The following is a 17,537-nucleotide window of genomic DNA, read 5'->3' on the forward strand; positions in this document are numbered from 1 at the left end:
ATCAAGGGGACCAACTCACTCAAGTTTTGGAACTGGGATAATATGACCACACATTAAGGTAAGTAGCAGCAGTTGTTCGAGCTGGCAGTCACTGCAAGATGGGGCTAAACGTCAGCCAATGGGACAATACTGCTTCTCGTAGGGGAAGCAATAGTCATCATTTGGGATAGCAGTCGCTGCAGCAAGGGCTTCAACTTCAGCAACGTGATAACATGGCTTCCTTTTGCGGACGCAACAGTCATCATCCGAGATAGAAGTCACTGTAGTAGGGGCCTGAACATCAGTAACGCGACATCATGGCTTCCTTTTGGGGAAGCAACGGTAATCGTACGGTATGGAAGTCGGTGTAGTAGGGGCCTAAACATTAGTAACGCAACAGCATGACTTCCTTTTGGGGACGCAACAATCATCATCCGAGATGGCAATCGCTGCATCAGGGACCTAAATATTAGCAACACGACAGCATGGCTTCCTTTTGGGGAAGCAATAGCCATCATCCGGGATGGTAGTCGCTACAGCTAGGGCATGAACATCAGCAATGCGACAACATGGCTTCCGTTTCGGGACGCAATAGTCTTCCAGGATGGCAGTCGCTACAACAAGCATAATAACAAATAAGATTTCATGCCACGAAAATAGCGAATAATTTGTTACGAGTATTGTCAAAATAAGCTCGTCCTAATAATTGTATCTTGACAAAATAACAGTGAGTCGCAAAAATAAGTTTATCAACATAAGTTATATTGATAAACTTATTTTTGCGATGAAAACGTTATACAATGTTAAGTATAACATTCCTTATGTCACAATATATGAAAATACATATATACATATATGTTAATTATTATGAGAATAATTGGTTTGTGACGCTCACGCAATATTGAAGATATGTGTATACATATAAATATATATGTATCTACATATATATTAAGTATGTATACTATGAGACTTTATTTATTATAATTTAACCTTCTTATCACAATATATGAAAATACATATATACATATATGTTAATTATTATGAGAATAATTGGTTTGTGACGCTCACGCAATATTGAAGATATGTGTATACATATAAATATATATGTATCTACATATATATTAAGTATGTGTACTATGAGACTTTATTTATTATAATTTAACCTTCTTATCACAATATATGAAAATACATATATACATATATGTTAATTATTATGAGAATAATTGGTTTGTGACGCTCACGCAATATTGAAGATATGTGTATACATATAAATATATATGTATCTACATACATATTAAGTATGTGTACTATGAGACTTTATTTATTATAATTTAACCTTTTTATCACAATATAATTTTCTTGTGATAAAATTTCCTTCATAGCAAGAGAATTTGCCACAACATACAAAATTTTTTACAGTGAGGGAGTTGATTTCCTATATGACACAAAAGATAAACAAAAATCAATAAATCAAATCAAGTAAATTAACTCATTAACGTCTAACCTAAGTTGGTCGGTACCTGGGGGTTCGACAACTCAGTGGCCGCTGCTGCGGTATGGGTTATTGGCATTGTCAGCACCCCATTTTGGTCAACCGGCTCCCAAAGAGAGCATCGATAGCAAATCCGACCACAACCTGACAGACATGACAGAACAAAAGCTCAGTAATGCTCGGACTACTATTCATAGTTGAATCACCAGGGTTGCAAGCACATGACTACGAAGCACAAGTTACAGGAAAAGTATCAAAGCAACCCAAAGAGACCAAAAATGGCATTTGATTCTAAGACAATAGAAACCGGTTCATTATAGTGCTATTCTTCAGTGATTGACAAAAGCATTAGAAAATACTCAGTGTGGGACTCCAAAAACCTTTCTCGGGGTCGAACTAAAAATTTGCCTCAAGCATATTCGGGAAATCATACAAATCTTCCAAGCAAATCCAAAATGGTTCAAACGCACGCGCTCAGCAAAACCTCGGGGCTCGTTTTCAACAAAACAGAGATCACTGAGCAAATTGGAACACTTGGCGCCAAACTAGATATTTGCCTTGAGCACATTCAAGGAATCATTCACATCCCCCGTGCAGATTCAAAATGAGTTCAAGCGCACGCGCCCAATGAATAGTCGGGGTTCATTTTTGACAGAATAGAGAGCACAAGTGTCTCCGACACGTCAGAATACCTACAGGGCACCATGTGAGCACCAACCACAAATTCCAAGGGTAAAATGGTCATTTGACTCGCCTAAAGCGCAGAACATGTCGAACAAGCAGTATAGCGCTCAGACACACGAACAAGTGACAGAAATGGCCAATTTGGCCCCGGTCATTCGAATTGAGCAAAACCAACTCTTGACCTCCGGCAGGGGCAAAATTGTCATTTGACCAGCATAAAACGCAGAATACGCTAAAATGAGCAGTACAACACTTAGATACCTGAATTGGCGACAAAAATGGTCAATTTTTCTCCGGTCATCTGAACCGAGAAAAATTAACCCCCGAGACCCTAGGCCACCTAAACATCCTCGAGTACCCCGAATAAAGCACATTTAGGCTCATTCGAGTCGCCTTTGCACACACATTGCTTATTCAGTGCTCACTTGAGCCACGCGGCTCGAATGTGCAATTAATCGGGACTCGAGCTTTCCCAATCCATCCCCCAAGCCATGTGGGATCCACGGCCACTCAAACATTTCCAAGTGTCCTAACATGACAATGTTGGGCTCATTAAAATCATCTTTCCGCGCGCATCACCAATTCAACATTCATTTGAACCCTGGGACTGGAGCACGCGAACAACCGGGACTTGAACTTTCCCAACTCAACCCCAAACCATGCATGACCCACGAGCCCACCATGGCTAGCCACCACACACCTTGGCTGACCGTGTAGGGCCCACAAACACACTAAGCTAGCCGCCATTCCCTTCTTGGCCAACTTGCCCTATTCAAATTGCACTTCGCTTCTTTTTCTTCTACATCCATCCATGCCAACTTGCCTCTCACCATTTTTTACCAATACTTCCCCCTAATTGGCTCACAAATTCGGCCAGCCTTATAATTTTTCCCTAATTGCACCTAATTTTGCCAAAATTGCACCATTAAGCCCTCTTATATAAGCACAAAAGTAAGACAACTTCTTCACTTCTTTTCTTGCATTTTCTCTCAAGCATTTCACTCAAAATCCTCTCAAGAGCAGTCGACAAAAGCTCTGGTCGTCTAGCCCCTTGTAACCACCAAAACCAAGCCAAAATTTGCCAGAAAACAAACCGTTTTCCGGCGACCGGCCATCCTACTTGCCCAAACACCAAAAAAACTATATACCCCCCATGTTTTCGACCTCCTGAGTCCATTGGTGGTGTTATTTTTTCCATTCGGGGTCATCTAGGCACCATTCCAGCTCAGTCTAGATTTGGATCCTTAGGGGATTTTCCCGGTTTCTAGGTGAGTCCTGCCTCCCGACTTAACTCGAGCCTCAAACAAACTTCATACCCCCTTTGTTTTTTACCTCCCGAGTCCATTGTGGTGTTAGTTTTTTCATTTGAAACCTCCTTCTACCCGTTCTAGCCCACTATAGTAACGGGTTCCTTACCCGATCTCGGGTAACCATCCTTTGGTCCAAGCTATTCCCCCTTGTGCGGGTTGCCTCTTGACCTTTGTCAAATTATTAACCATCCACAGGTGTCCATTTGGAGTGAAGAGCCTCCGTGCCATCGTAACAAAGCACACTTGAACTCACTTTTTTCCTTTCCGAACTCTAAAAAATAGTTTCGGTCCCTTGAGATCTCACCGGTCTTTCTTTGCTTTTTGGGTTAGCACAGGTCCATGCACGCTATGAACCACCCACGGTCACATCTAGAAACCTCTTAGAAGTCGAGCCACCCCGTGCCGACTTGGAGAAACCATCCCGAGCTAACTGGTTTCCTCTTGGGTGCACCTTGTTCCCCTCGGGTCCAGACTTGCACCCGTGCATCCAGCCTTGCTTCCCCTCATTTCATTGACTCTCCTTCAAGCCTTGAGGCTAGGTATTGTGCGCACCCGAATTTAATCTCGTCGGGGCATGCATGCGCGATGCCTATGTAACGCGGCTTGGGAGTGTCCACCTTCCCGAGGACGCGGGACGGACACGCGTGAGAAGGAGTCGACACTTACTGTTTACGACCCGTACGTCGAGGGCCGTTGAGTCGCCCGGGTCTAGGGGTACGGGGTACACCTAAATGCTAAGGCAATGGTCATGCGGAACCGAAAATTCCGAATTCGGGGGTTCTATTACGTGCGGGCCTATATCCCGCACGCCCTTTCGGTACTCTAGTTTGCTAGGCTTGCCGTTTTGTTTATTTACCGCGTGATTTAGGGTTGCACTTGACTCGCCCGTTTTGACACCGTAAAGTCGATGAATTGATCAAGTTGGGCCAAGAATCCGAAAGATGAGTAGGCTTGTACGTCGAGGAATCGGTTCACTATCTTAGCGTTACAGTTCATCGAACCGTGATGGTCGATTCCTTGCGTGAACCGAAACCGCGAGTATTCGAGCTTACTCACCTCTTGGTAACAATAGACCGACTTGGCCGGTTCGACACTCGGACCTCTCGCTCGCCGATCGGGGATCTTTACAAATGAATGAGTGAGTGTACAAATAAAATTCTCACAATGTTCTCTCGAATAATTACAAAGTGTAACTAAATAAGTAAATTGATCCCGATCGGTTTGCATTGGGCCAATATTCCGCTCCGGCTCACCGTGTATTTTGAATGACCGACAAACAAATTAAGGCAACGCGGGCTCAAAGAGCCGGGGGTCGGGTCCAATCGAATCGACGGTTTGCAAGAGAACCGATTAGTTCCCACTGCAACCGTTGGACCGATTGAGCTCCCGGGTGATATCTAAACACGTTTCACGCATCCAATCCAAATTGCCTTTCACATAGGCCATGTTTGGAGCGCGATGGTGACTCGAGGCTAGATCCCATTCCGCACTCGGGTTGCACGCGCTCAGTGAATTAGGAGGCGTTGGACCTCGTGTTCGGTGATTTGGGGCGTTGGACCCCGTGCAACACGTAACCTATGGGCTCGGACCCGAATCGCAACAAATTAGTAAAAGACAATGGAAAACAGAAGAAAACTGATAAAATTGATGAAAGACAGATAACAACTGACAAATGTAGGTGAATACAGACAAGTTGTGTGCTAAGTCGAATGTACGTGATTTAATCAGTTGTTAGCCGAGGTTGATTAACAAATAATGTGTCTAGCCTAGGCAAACATAGATGGTGGGCTAGAGTATGGTTCTAAGCCGATTACATGAGTGGATTTGTTTTAGAGCTCTTATTCGGTTAAGTGTCACTATGGTTTCACCGAATTAACCAAACTTGTGTTTTGACTCTAGATTGGAACCTAGCATGCCATCTATCCATTATCTAATGTTCGTTTAAGTCGAGTGCATGATTAATCTGGTTCTTCATATTTTGTAACTGAAATAAAATGTTCACCACCGAATCTACGATAGGAAGATAGAAACACCGAAAGTGAACGAAATGGGCCGTACGAATGAAATTCGCACTTGAACGGGTTGCCCGTTTTCGTTCATAGATCGAGGTGTTTCGGTCTCCCTAACGCCTAGAATGTCAGCGTATCACGAAATGACGGTTATGCCCTTGGACGATAAAATTTGTGAGCTGCATGTGTAAAATTGAGATTGCGTGACACGAAGAGGTCTAAAGAGGACTCGCACACTTCGACATGAGCCGCCTCAAATCGGGTCCGGACTCGAGTCATAGTGCGTGAGCGCTCCCTAGACACTAATTCCGTTCGTGTTATGCGTCTCGATGTTTTGAGATTGTGGACTTTAAAAGGGCATTTCCACCATTTGGTGATCCGTCGATGCGTTTACAAATTGACATTCGATTCATCCAATTATTTAAGCCGAATGATTTAATTAATTAAATGACACGTCCCATTTCTCGTTTGTGGGGTAGTTTAGTGATTGAGGAGTTAAGCCTTGATTATTATGGGTTAATGAGATGATTGTTCGGGGTCAATGCGCCTAACATGTAAATTAATCGTGAAGCTAATGATTTAAACGAAAAATATAATTGCAATCAATTCCAAGAATCGATTTTAATCGTTTCTTGCATGCATAAGACGTCAAGCATAATAAGAACACACATATTTACAAAGTCGATGCCACCATGGTCTTGGAATCACAAATAAACATGCAATACAAACACAAAAATGATATATAATGGAATCAATAAAATGGCGTGGACTCATACAACGACGAAATGGAAAATACGGGAACCGACTTATTTCGAGGCGAAAGAAGATTCCTTGGACCCGTGTGGTTCAAAGAAACTCTCGGCCACCTCCCATGAGGAATGGCCGTGAGTTTCTGTGGCTCACACGGGTCAAGGCGACATCTTCAACCCCGATTTAAGTTCTTTCCCGTCATTTTAACGTATTACACGCGGAAAACGACGTACATTTGCATGGGAGTAGGTAAGAACGTAAACTTGCATGCATTTCAACTTGTTAAACGCCTTAACACCTCATATCAAACGAATATCGGAGATCCTAACTTCTCTAAGTCGTAGAGTGTTACCTAGCCTCGGAATACGAGGAAAGAGTCGGAGAAGTGGCAAAGGGAGTCGGGAGACTCGGCTGGAACGAACAAACCCGAACCGGTGCAGTTGGGTCGACTGGCAGACCCGACTGGCAATCTGGCTTGTCGGGGCCGTATCGGTTGATCAGGATGGAATTTTCGCGCGGGGCCAGTTGCGTTGGATTCCCAAGAGACTAAGGATCACGCCTGTGGTGGTTTCGGGAGAAGAGCATGCGTAGATTTTCTGGAAATCAAAAACAAATTCGGGTTAGTAAAAAAATGACAGACCCAGTCGGGACGAAACAGACCCGACTGGCACCCGACGAAGAAACGGGTCTACAGGAGGTTACCGGTGGTCTTTTGGTGCAAGATCGGTGACATTGGACTCCTAACTGAGTGAAGATCACGGTGATAGGTGACTCGTAGTGAGATTCAACCCGAGCTGACCTGTACGTTCCTGTAAAGTTCGGGTTAGAAAAGAAAACCAGAGAAACAGACCCCGACTGGCACCCGATGAAGAAAGGACTCTACGGGAGGTTTCCGGTGGTCTTTTGATGCAATATCAGTGGCATTGGACTCCTAACTGACTGAGGATCATGCCTGCAGTGGTTTCGTGAAGATTTGACATGTCAATTTTACTGAGAGATGCAAAGAAAACCGGTAAAAACTGGAAAAAATCTGTGGAGGGAGAAAAGTGAGAAATGGCGGTGGTGCGCGGTTGAGCGGCTCTTGGCACGCGACCACCTTGTCACGGGGGAGAGTGAGGGTCATGAGGATCCCCTAGGAAATGATGGCACGACTCGCCATAGTCGTGAGGTAGTGGAAATGTCCGGGAAGCCCGGGAAGCCCGGGAAGCCGTGAAAACACCTACGGAACCCGGTTCTGGACAGAGCTGGTTCGGGCTGCTTGGGGCTTCAAATCGAAAAACTAACACCGGAAATGGACTCGGGAGGTCGAATACATGTGGGATATGTAGTTTGTTTGAGGCTCGGATAAGTCGGGAAGGAAGAACTCGCCTAGAAACCGGGAAACTCCCTAGGGACCCGATTCTGGACTGGGCTGGAACTGCATGCTGGAAGCTTTATATGCCGAAACTAACACCGGAAATGGACTCGGGAGGTCGAATACATGTGGGATATAAAGTTTGGTCTAGTTTGGTTCGGGTTGAGTGGCGGTCGCCGGAAAACGGTTGAGTTTTCCAGCAATTTTGCCTTGGTTTCGGGCAAAAGAAAAACTGGACGAATTTATGAAAAATGCTGAGCTCTAAGGGGCTTGAGAGGATTTTCTAGAGTGAGAGAGCTTGAGAGAGAATGGATGGTGAGTTGTGATTAAAGTGCCTTGCAATTAGGCACTTATAGGATGCCTTAATGAGCCAAATTAGTGAGTTTAAGTGCAATTAGAGGGGGTGCTTAGGGGGTTCCGAATTTTGGAAATGGATTAGGGTGGGAAAATTGTCATGTTGAGTGTAGGGGAAGTAAGGGAAAAGTGGATGGGAGGTGATGGGAAGTGATGGATGGGAGATAGGTGTAAGAAGTGTAAGAGATATTTGAATTTGTGTGGTGGAGGGAGCTTCTTGAGTTTGAGCCACCGAATTTTGGGATTGAGTCGTAGCTTAGGGATTGAGCCGTGGCTTGGGGTTGAGCCGCGGCTTGGTGGCTTGGCATGGGTGAGCTGTGGGTCCCATTCGATTAAGAGAAAAGCCGGAAAAAGCTTAAGACTTGATTAAACGCGCGTCCGTTCTCCGATGTCCGATTAATTTATAGATTTGGAATGCTTGAACGAAGAGGATTTGAATGAGCCTAATATCGCCATACGTCGTGTGAATGAATGTTCGGGCAACTCGGCACCTCGAGGGCCGGTTTTGCCCTGTTCGGACGTTCGGAGTGGAGTTCAATGCCCCCGGTCCCCGATTGCTCTTTGTGCATTTTGATATTCGTTTCGGTGACCCTTTTTGCCCCGTGGGAGATCATTGGCTCGTTGCCTCCGGCCGAAGATCGTTAGCCCGGGAAGGCCTAGGGACTTGTGACCGGGGTTTTCTCAGTGCTCGCTAAATGTCTCGAGGTGTTCGGGAATCGTTGCTATCTCTGTTTTCCGTGAATGTGCCCCGAAGATTCTCTGGGAGGCGTTGGCTACCATTGAAACGTCATTCGAGGAGCCTCGTAGAGTTCCGAAAGGTCGTCTGAGGCTCGTTCCACGACCCTGGTGGTCCCTAGGTGCCTGTAGGTCTGTTTTGGGGTGCCGTTTACTTGTCAGTGGAGCGGGCCCCGAGAGCCCTGTTAGAAAAGGCGTCCATGAAGGACCGGGGTGTCCCGGCTTGAGCAGGACACCTCCGAAATACATCCAGATGCGTCATTGGTCATTTTGGCACTGAGAGGGATTTTTAGAGTCCCATATTGGGCACCTTTCGGTGCTTCAGTGATTTGGTGATGAATAGTGCCAAAGTGCGGGCTCCGCTGTTTTCGGGGTTCTTTGCCTGTAAGTTCTTCTGACTGCTCTCTTCTGCTTTTCTAATGGACCCAGCTCTTCTCCTGTCGTTCATGACTCTGTGACCGCACATTCGCCTTCGATTGCCGGGTGATGAATAGTAACCCAGGCTTTGATCGGGGATTCTCATGTAGGAAGTCGGGGGTCAAAATGGGGTGCTGACAGCTTGCCCCTCTTTGGTTGCATACTCGGTTAGAGGATATAGCCAAAGACCATAACAAGCACCCCCTTTTTGGGCCTGGCGATAGCTCTGATACCGCTTCCCCCCTATGGCTGCTCGTACCTTGCTTGGACATGTCGAGATATTGCGCTGGAAGTTAAGACTGGAATGGACCTGAAAGAAACCAGGATAGACCTGAACAAGGAATTTAAAGCCGGGATGGACCCGAAGGAGCCAGGATGGACCTGAACAAGGAATTTAAAGTCGGGATGGACCTGAATAGAAATTTAAAGCCGGGATGGACCCGAAAGGGCCAGGATGGACCTGAACAGAAATTTAAAGCCGGGATGGACCCGAAGGGGCCAGGATAGACCTAAACAGAAATTTGAAGCCGAGATGGACCCGAAGGGCTAGGATAGACCTGAACAGAAATTTGAAACTGAGATGGACCCGAACTGGAATTTGAAAACTGGGACAGACCCGAGACACTTGCTCGGGGATCGCATAAGGCGTCAGGCGACATGGTTTGCTTGGCGTTGGGCTTGGATTGCATCACGTGCGGCAGCTGATAACGACCCTCCATCGTTTGTCCTTCTTTAAACATCGTTGGCTTGGGCGGCGTGGCGCATCCCTCGACGACTTCTGGCGTATCGATAGCACGACCTGTCGCGTGAGACAGATATGAGTCCGTTAAGGAGGAGATGCCCCTTGGGGTTCCATGCGCGTCGCGATGAAGTTGCTTCGTCGGTGCTCTGCCCTTGGGGTGGCGGTGTGTTTGGTCTGCCGGAAGTCGGCTTTGCCGCTAGGGCGATTGCTTGTTGCTCTGCCAGGTGCTGGCTTTATCGCAGGGGCGATTGTAGTTTGCTGGGGATGCCCAGGTCATGCGATGAGGGACTCGAGCTCTAGGGTAGAGCGCCTACGTATCCCAAGGGGTCGGAAATCAGAGTCCGCCGTAGTTATTGTGTTTGTTGTACCTGTGATCCTGACATCATTAGTAAGTCATGGGATTACTAGCGATTTATAAGCACAGGTAAAAGAAAGTGTTTGTAACGCATGCTCTTTAGTTTCGGGTCGCCTGGGCAACCCGTGGAGAGTTTTTGCTTTGGTGATGTGAATTGGGGTCCTGCTTTCAGAGGCCCCGATGTGAGGCCTCCGGGGCTCTTGTTGGCCTTGTATGGGCATATCGAGACGTTCTCAAAGGTGCCCAAGCGGCTCTATCGGTTGTTCGACGCGCCCGTGAGCTTAGGACCCTTCTCATCAAGGTGCCGTAGGGCGGCTGCATTTGTAACCCGCATGGGGAATTTTGTTCAATTTTGGTCAGACCTCGGTCTAGTCATTTTCAGAGTGTTATGACTAGACTCCCGGAAAAAAATGTCTAGGATTTTGGCTTTGTGGTAGCCGATTGAAGGGTGGTTGTGACCCGTTTTGGAGTTGTGCAATGACAAAGAGAAAAGAGAAAGCTTGGGAAGCACGTTGCCCAAGGCTGAAAGGATACACTGGTTCAAGCCTGCCGTGAGATGTACCCCCCTCTTATTTCGACTTCTTGTCCTGTACGCTATTGCGAATTGCTCAAATGGAGTGCCTGCTTGTGCACCGTGCTTGAGGAAGAAATCGCCTAGGACGGTTGAGCTACGTTGGGGAGCCGATCGGGAATCGTGTTGGAGTAGATAACCTGTCCATTTCCCTTGGGGATCCCTGGTCCGCTCAGTGTGCGAAGGCCCAGGGTGACTGTTTTGTTTATCTCTCATTTTACTCTCCTTTTGCTACGGTCACCCGCCTCGGGGCCGTACCTCTCAACCTAAAGGGGATGAACTCTCCTTTTGTCACGACCGCCCGCCTCGGGATTTTCAGTCGTGCCTCTCTTTTGCCCTAGCTTTTGCCTAGGTCGCCCCGAGGGGTTTTTGACCTAGCGGGCTTGATTCTTTTGCCTCTCGAGTTTGCAAGGGCGAAGGGTTTGAATGATTCGACCTCCGAGTGCATTACGTTCTGTCTCCGTCGAGGTGTAGCGTCTGCTGCTCTCCCCTTTTTGTCGGGGTTTGTTGATTTCTTTTTCGAATTGGCGGTGCCGGAGTTTTATATCTCGGCGGTGCCTTGTTTTGTTCATTGGCGGGTTTTTCCCGCACCTTTTCTCTCTCTCTTCATTGGCGGGTTTTTCCCGCTTCTTTTCGCTTTGTTTTTTTCTTCTTTGTTGGCGGGTTTTTCCCACGTCTTTTCGCTCTTTTTTTTTCGCAGCTGGGGTCTGTATTGTGCCCCTTGTATTTGTTTGAAACTCCTCGACTTTTCATCGCCGAGGCCATTTTCGTTTGCTTAGCCCCGTGGAGACTTGATGTACTTCGTCGTCCTAGCCCAATTTTGTGATGGCTGGTTTTCTCAGAAGTTTGATTCTTATGCACTCGAAAGTCGAACTTCGCGTCTTTTGTCCTTGCAAACTTTACAAGTCCTTTCCCCTATTGTCTAAAACAAAAATAAAATTGCCCTAGGAGTGTGGGTGACTAAGGTTGCCTTCGCGTGAATGTTGGACGGGGATGCCCCGGTCTTTGTGATCTATGCCGGGCACCTTGTACGATTGTCGTTCCCGATCGTGCGTTATCGCTCCCGTGGAGGGTGCCCCTTAGAGGATAGGCGCTCTTGAAGCCGATTGTGTCCTGCCTCAGGGCTTATCATTGCATGTTGTCAGCGATAGTTCTTTACAGTGGGGAAGGCCCGATTTGCCCTGAGGTGCCGCTGGATCTTGATGGAGACGCATGCTTCGAGGTTGATCGGTTTGTTCGATTGTCTCTATCTTCGGCTTCGTGGGGGGTACATATTCGTCGGAAACCTCCCTCGTCGAAGTATGAGGAAAGGGTCCGAGAGGAATTCTCAGGGAGATGTGAACTTGTGTATCGTTCTTTGCCTGTGACCGGCGTGTCCCTGTGAGAGATGACAAAGAAGATGATGCATTAGGTGATTGATCGGTGGAATATGCGGTAAGAAATGTGGAGTGGACCCATAGGAAAATCCCCTTGTCCAACGTGCGACCTGTGGGGTACCGCGCGTGGGGGACACTCAATTCCGAGATCTAGTCATCGCCACCCTGGAGTGGGCAGACCGTGGCTAGGGGCCACATAGGTGTACTTTCCCCGATTGCGGGTTGGCATGCGCAGCCGTCCTAGGGAGGGCTCGAGGAGCCGGATCCCACGAGGACAGACAAATCGAACAATTCCGACAGAACCTATAGGGCGTCTTTGGGGCTGTCCTAGTGCACCCGTGAAGGGTTCGTTTATGCCGAGAGCTTGTTTGGGAATGCATATAAATGTAAAAGAGAGTTTAGGGAAGAGTGCATGTTGCCCCAGTGGCTAGTTGATGGCCACAGTGGAGGGTGGGCAGGGATCATTCTCCGGTCGGAGATGTGACCGTGCTAGTGACTTTCGCGGCGAGTGGGCAGGGCCATGCTCTGTTCGCCGGAGCTGTTGCTTGTGATCTTTTGCGATTGAAGGATTAGACTTGCTCCTCGGAGTATCGCTTGGATGAATTTGAATCCAAGTCGATTTTGGATTTTAGATGAGCCTGAAAGCAGTAAATGCGAGGTGTCAAAACCTGAAAGCAGTAAATGCGGGGCCGGAGCCCAAAAGCAGTAAATGCTGGGCCGGGGCCCGAAAGCAGTAAATGTAGGACCGAGGCCCGAAAGCAGTAAATGCAGGATCGAGGCCCGATGCGGGGCCGAAGCCCAAAAGTGAGGCCAGAGCCCGACGCAGGGCCGAAACCCAAAAGTAAATGCAGGGCCGGAGGCTGATGTAAGGTCGTAGCCTAATGCAGTAAATGCAGGGCCGGAGCCCGATGCAGGGCCGAAGCCCAATGCAATAAATGCGGGGCCGGAGCCCGATGCAGGGCCGAAGCCCAATGCAATAAATGCAGGGCCGGAGCCTGATGCGGGGTCGAAGTCCAATGCAGCAAATGCGGGGCTGGAACCCGATGTAGGGCTGGAGCCCGATGCGGGGCCGAAGCCCAATGCAGTAAATACGGGGTTGATAGGAAAGTGCAAGAAATGCGAAAGCAAAGGTCAATGCTGAGGAATAGCGCAAGGCGCTGCAATGCGGTGGCGCTGATTTGCTTGCGGTCTTGCTTTGTGGAGCAGGGATGGGGACTTAGTGTTGAAATCCCAAGGAGCTGGAAGGATGAGAGACGTCTATTGTCTCAATTGTGGTCGATCAGCATTCAGGCTGTCTTCTTGTGTAGAATTTCCTACAATGGGAAAAGAGAACAATGAAAGAGCAAACTATATTCGCGATTTCAGCGTAAGGGCGTAGGGGATTGAACTAGCCTGGTAGGCGTCGTGCGAGCGCACTGAGAGACATGCACAAGGTGTGTCGAGGATGCGTGCATGGGCAAGGTAGGGGTGTGCTCGCACGACGCGGAAAGAGCATGCTCAGTTGTGCTAACGGAAGCACTTGTAGCATGGAGGGACGTGTGCTCAACCATGCAATGACGTAGTCGATTGCGCGGGATTAATGGGGAGCTAGTGTTGCTTGGATTGTTGGCCCTTGCGCTACTGATCGTCTCGCCGTGGAGGAAGGGTGAGGACCATGAGAGGTCCACCTACAAAAGCGGTCATAACTTTGTCTATCGTGTGGTAGTGTTAATTGTCGTGTAAAATAGTAAATGGATAGGATGCATGCAATGCATGAGTTTTCAAAAGCTAATGTTGTCTTTCACATTGACTCAAAAGGTTCAAAGTACAATGCAAATTTTATAAAATAGAGGCTTAAGCCAATTTGCCACCACATTCGGGATTTGAGCGAGCGCGGCCTCGGAAAGCACCGGTTCTAGGTGAGGGCCCTGCGAAGATATCTATCATATAGTGCATGTATGGTCCTCTACGAGCCCTCTTCCTAGACCTCTCTAGGGTGGCGTTCGCTCAAGCGAGCTCCTGACCGCATCTCTGCTGCTTGGCGCGGGTCTGGGTGAGCTCCCTCCGAGGTTGTAGTTGGCCGACGAGTTCCTCATTCTGTGGAAGGTTGGTGAGGTCCTGGTGAGCTAACGGACTATGTCGAGATGCCGGCAGGAGGCCGAGCAAGGCGTCCCTTACTAAGACGATAGAAAAATCTGCGTAGGACTTGTCAATGTGAACGACATCCTAGTGCGTTTTGAAAATTGCATGATGCACATGTGCAGAGAAAAGTAAATGCCCACGGCTTGGTACAAATTACAAGGTACATCGCTCTTGAAATAGAAAAGACTCAAGTGGCACGCAGGCCGACTCGATGGACTGTTGTCGGCGTCAGGTTGAAGGCTTGCATGGAGGCATAGCACGATGCATGGTTCGGTGCTACAAGGACCATGCTATCTATGGATGGGGGCTCCCGACTTAAGGTGTGAATTCCTTGAAATCGAGCGAGGATCTTTGGGGGCCGGTTCGGTGGCATAGCCGACTCGATCCGTTCCCTTACTCGAAACCTCTGACTAACCTAGCTTCCTATTTTGGCGCCCGTGGGATTTCGGACAAGGCACCTAAAGCTAGCATGATATGCAATGCATGCGTGAAATAAATGTGCGTAAGTAGATAAGCGGTAAACGACGGAAAGCAGTGAATAAACAAGCAAGCAAGCAAACGGGATTGAGCCCGAACCCTCTAGAAGTCCCTAGCAGAGTCGCCAAGCTGTGCGCACCCGAATTTAATCTCGTCAGAGCACGCATGCGCGATGCCTATGTAACGCGGCTTGGGAGTGTCCACCTTCCCGGGAACACGTGTGAGAAGGAGTCGCCACTTACTGTTTACGACCCGTACGTCAAGGGCCGTTGAGTCGCCCGGGTCTAGGGGTACGGGGTACACCTAAATGCTAAGGCAATGGTCATGCGGAATCCGAAAATTCCGAATTTGAGATTGTGGACTTTAAAAGGGCATTTCCACCATTTGGTGATCCGTCGATGCGTTTACAAATTGACATTCGATTCATCCAATTATTTAAGCCGAATGATTTAATTAATTAAATGACACGTCCCATTTCTCGTTTGTGGGGTGGTTTAGTGATTGAGGAGTTAAGCCTTGATTATTATGGGTTAATGAGATGATTGTTCGGGGTCAATGTGCCTAACATGTAAATTAATCGTGAAGCTAATGATTTAAACGAAAAATATAATTGCAATCAATTCCAAGAATCGATTTTAATCGTTTCTTGCATGCATAAGACGTCAAGCATAATAAGAACACACATATTTACAAAGTCGATGCCACCATGGTCTTGGAATCACAAATAAACATGCAATACAAACACAAAAATGATATATAATGGAATCAATAAAATGGCGTGGACTCATACAACGACGAAATGGAAAATACGGGAACCGACTTATTTCGAGGCGAAAGAGGATTCCTTGGACCCGTGTGGTTCAAAGAAACTCTCGGCCACCTCCCATGAGGAATGGCCGTGAGTTTCCGTGGCTCACACGGGTCAAGGCGACATCTTCAACCCCGATTTAAGTTCTTTCCCGTCATGTTAACGTATTACACGCGGAAAACGACGTACATTTGCATGGGAGTAGGTAAGAACGTAAACTTGCATGCATTTCAACTTGTTAAACGCCTTAACACCTCATATCAAACGAATATCAGAGATCCTAACTTCTCTAAGTCGTAGAGGAGTGTTACCTAGCCTCGGAATACGAGGAAAGAGTCAGAGAAGTGGCAAAGGGAGTCGGGAGACTCGGCTGGAACGAACAGACCCGAACCGGTGCAGTCGGGTCGACTGGCAGACCCGACTGGCAGTCTGGCTTGTCGGGGCCGTATCGGTTGATCGGGATGGAATTTTCGCGCGGGGCCAGTTGCGTTGGATTCCCAAGAGACTAAGGATCGCGTCTGTGGTGGTTTCGGGAGAAGAGCATGTGTAGATTTTCCGGAAATCAAAAACAAAGTCGGGTTAGTAAAAAAATGACAGACCCAGTCGGGACGAAACAGACCCGACTAGCACCCGACGAAGAAACGGGTCTACAGGAGGTTCCCGGTGGTCTTTTGGTGCAACATCGGTGGAATTGGACTCCTAACTGAGTGAAGATCACGGTGATAGGTGGCTCGTAGTGAGATTCAACCCGAGCTGACCTGTACGTTCCTGCAAAGTTCGGGTTAGAAAAGAAAACCAGAGGAACAGACCCGACTGGCACCCGATGAAGAAACGACTCTACGGGAGGTTTCCGGTGGTCTTTTGATGCAAGACCGGTGGCATTGGACTCCTAACTGACTGAGGATCATGCCTGCAGTGGTTTCGTGAAGATTTGACATGTCGATTTTCCTGAGAGATGCAAAGAAAACCGGTAAAAACTGGAAAAAATCTGTGGAGGGAGAAAAGTGAGAAATGGCGGTGGTGCGCGGTTGAGCGGCTCTCGGCACGCGACCACCTTGTCACGGGGGAGAGTGAGGGTCATGAGGAACCCCTAGGAAATGATGGCACGACTCGCCATAGTCGTGAGGTAGTGGAAATGTCCGTGAAGCCCGGGAAGCCGTGAAAACACCTACAGAACCCGGTTCTGGACAGAGCTGGTTCGGGCTGCTGGGAGCTTCAAATTGAAAAACTAACATCGGAAATGGACTTGGGAGGTCGAATACATGTGGGATATGTAGTTTGTTTGAGGCTCGGATAAGTCGGGAAGGAAGAACTCGCCTAGAAACCGGGAAACTCCCTAGGGACCCGATTCTGGACTGGGCTGGAACTGCATGCTGGAAGCTTCAAATGCCGAAACTAACACCGGAAATGGACTCGGGAGGTCGAATACATGTGGGATATAAAGTTTGGTCTAGTTTGGTTCGGGTTGAGTGGCAGTCGTCGGAAAACGGTTGAGTTTTCCGGCAATTTTCCCTTGGTTTCTGGCTGAGGGAAAACTGGATGAATTTCTGAAAAATGCTGAGCTCTAAGGGGCTTGAGAGGATTTTCTAGAGTGAGAGAGCTTGAGAGAGAATGGATGGTGAGTTGTGATTAAAGTGCCTTGCAATTAGGCACTTATAGGATGCCTTAATGAGCCAAATTAATGAGTTTAAGTGCAATTAGAGGGGGTGCTTAGGGGGTTCCGAATTTTGGAAATGGATGAGGGTGGGGAAATTGTCATGTTGAGTGTAGGGGAAGTTAGGGAAAAGTGGATGGGAGGTGATGGGAAGTGATGGATGGGAGATAGGTGTAAGAAGGTGTAAGAGATATTTGAATTTGTGTGGTGGAGGCAGTTTCTTGAGTTTGAGCCACCGAATTTTGGGATTGAGTCGTGGCTTAGGGATTGAGCCGTGGCTTGGGGTTGAGCCGCGGCTTAGTGGCTTGGCATGGCTGAATTGTGGGTCCCATTCGATTAAGAGAAAAGC

The sequence above is a fragment of the Punica granatum genome, chromosome 1 (genome assembly GCF_007655135.1).
Source record: "Punica granatum isolate Tunisia-2019 chromosome 1, ASM765513v2, whole genome shotgun sequence".
NCBI classification, from domain to species: domain Eukaryota; kingdom Viridiplantae; phylum Streptophyta; class Magnoliopsida; order Myrtales; family Lythraceae; genus Punica; species Punica granatum.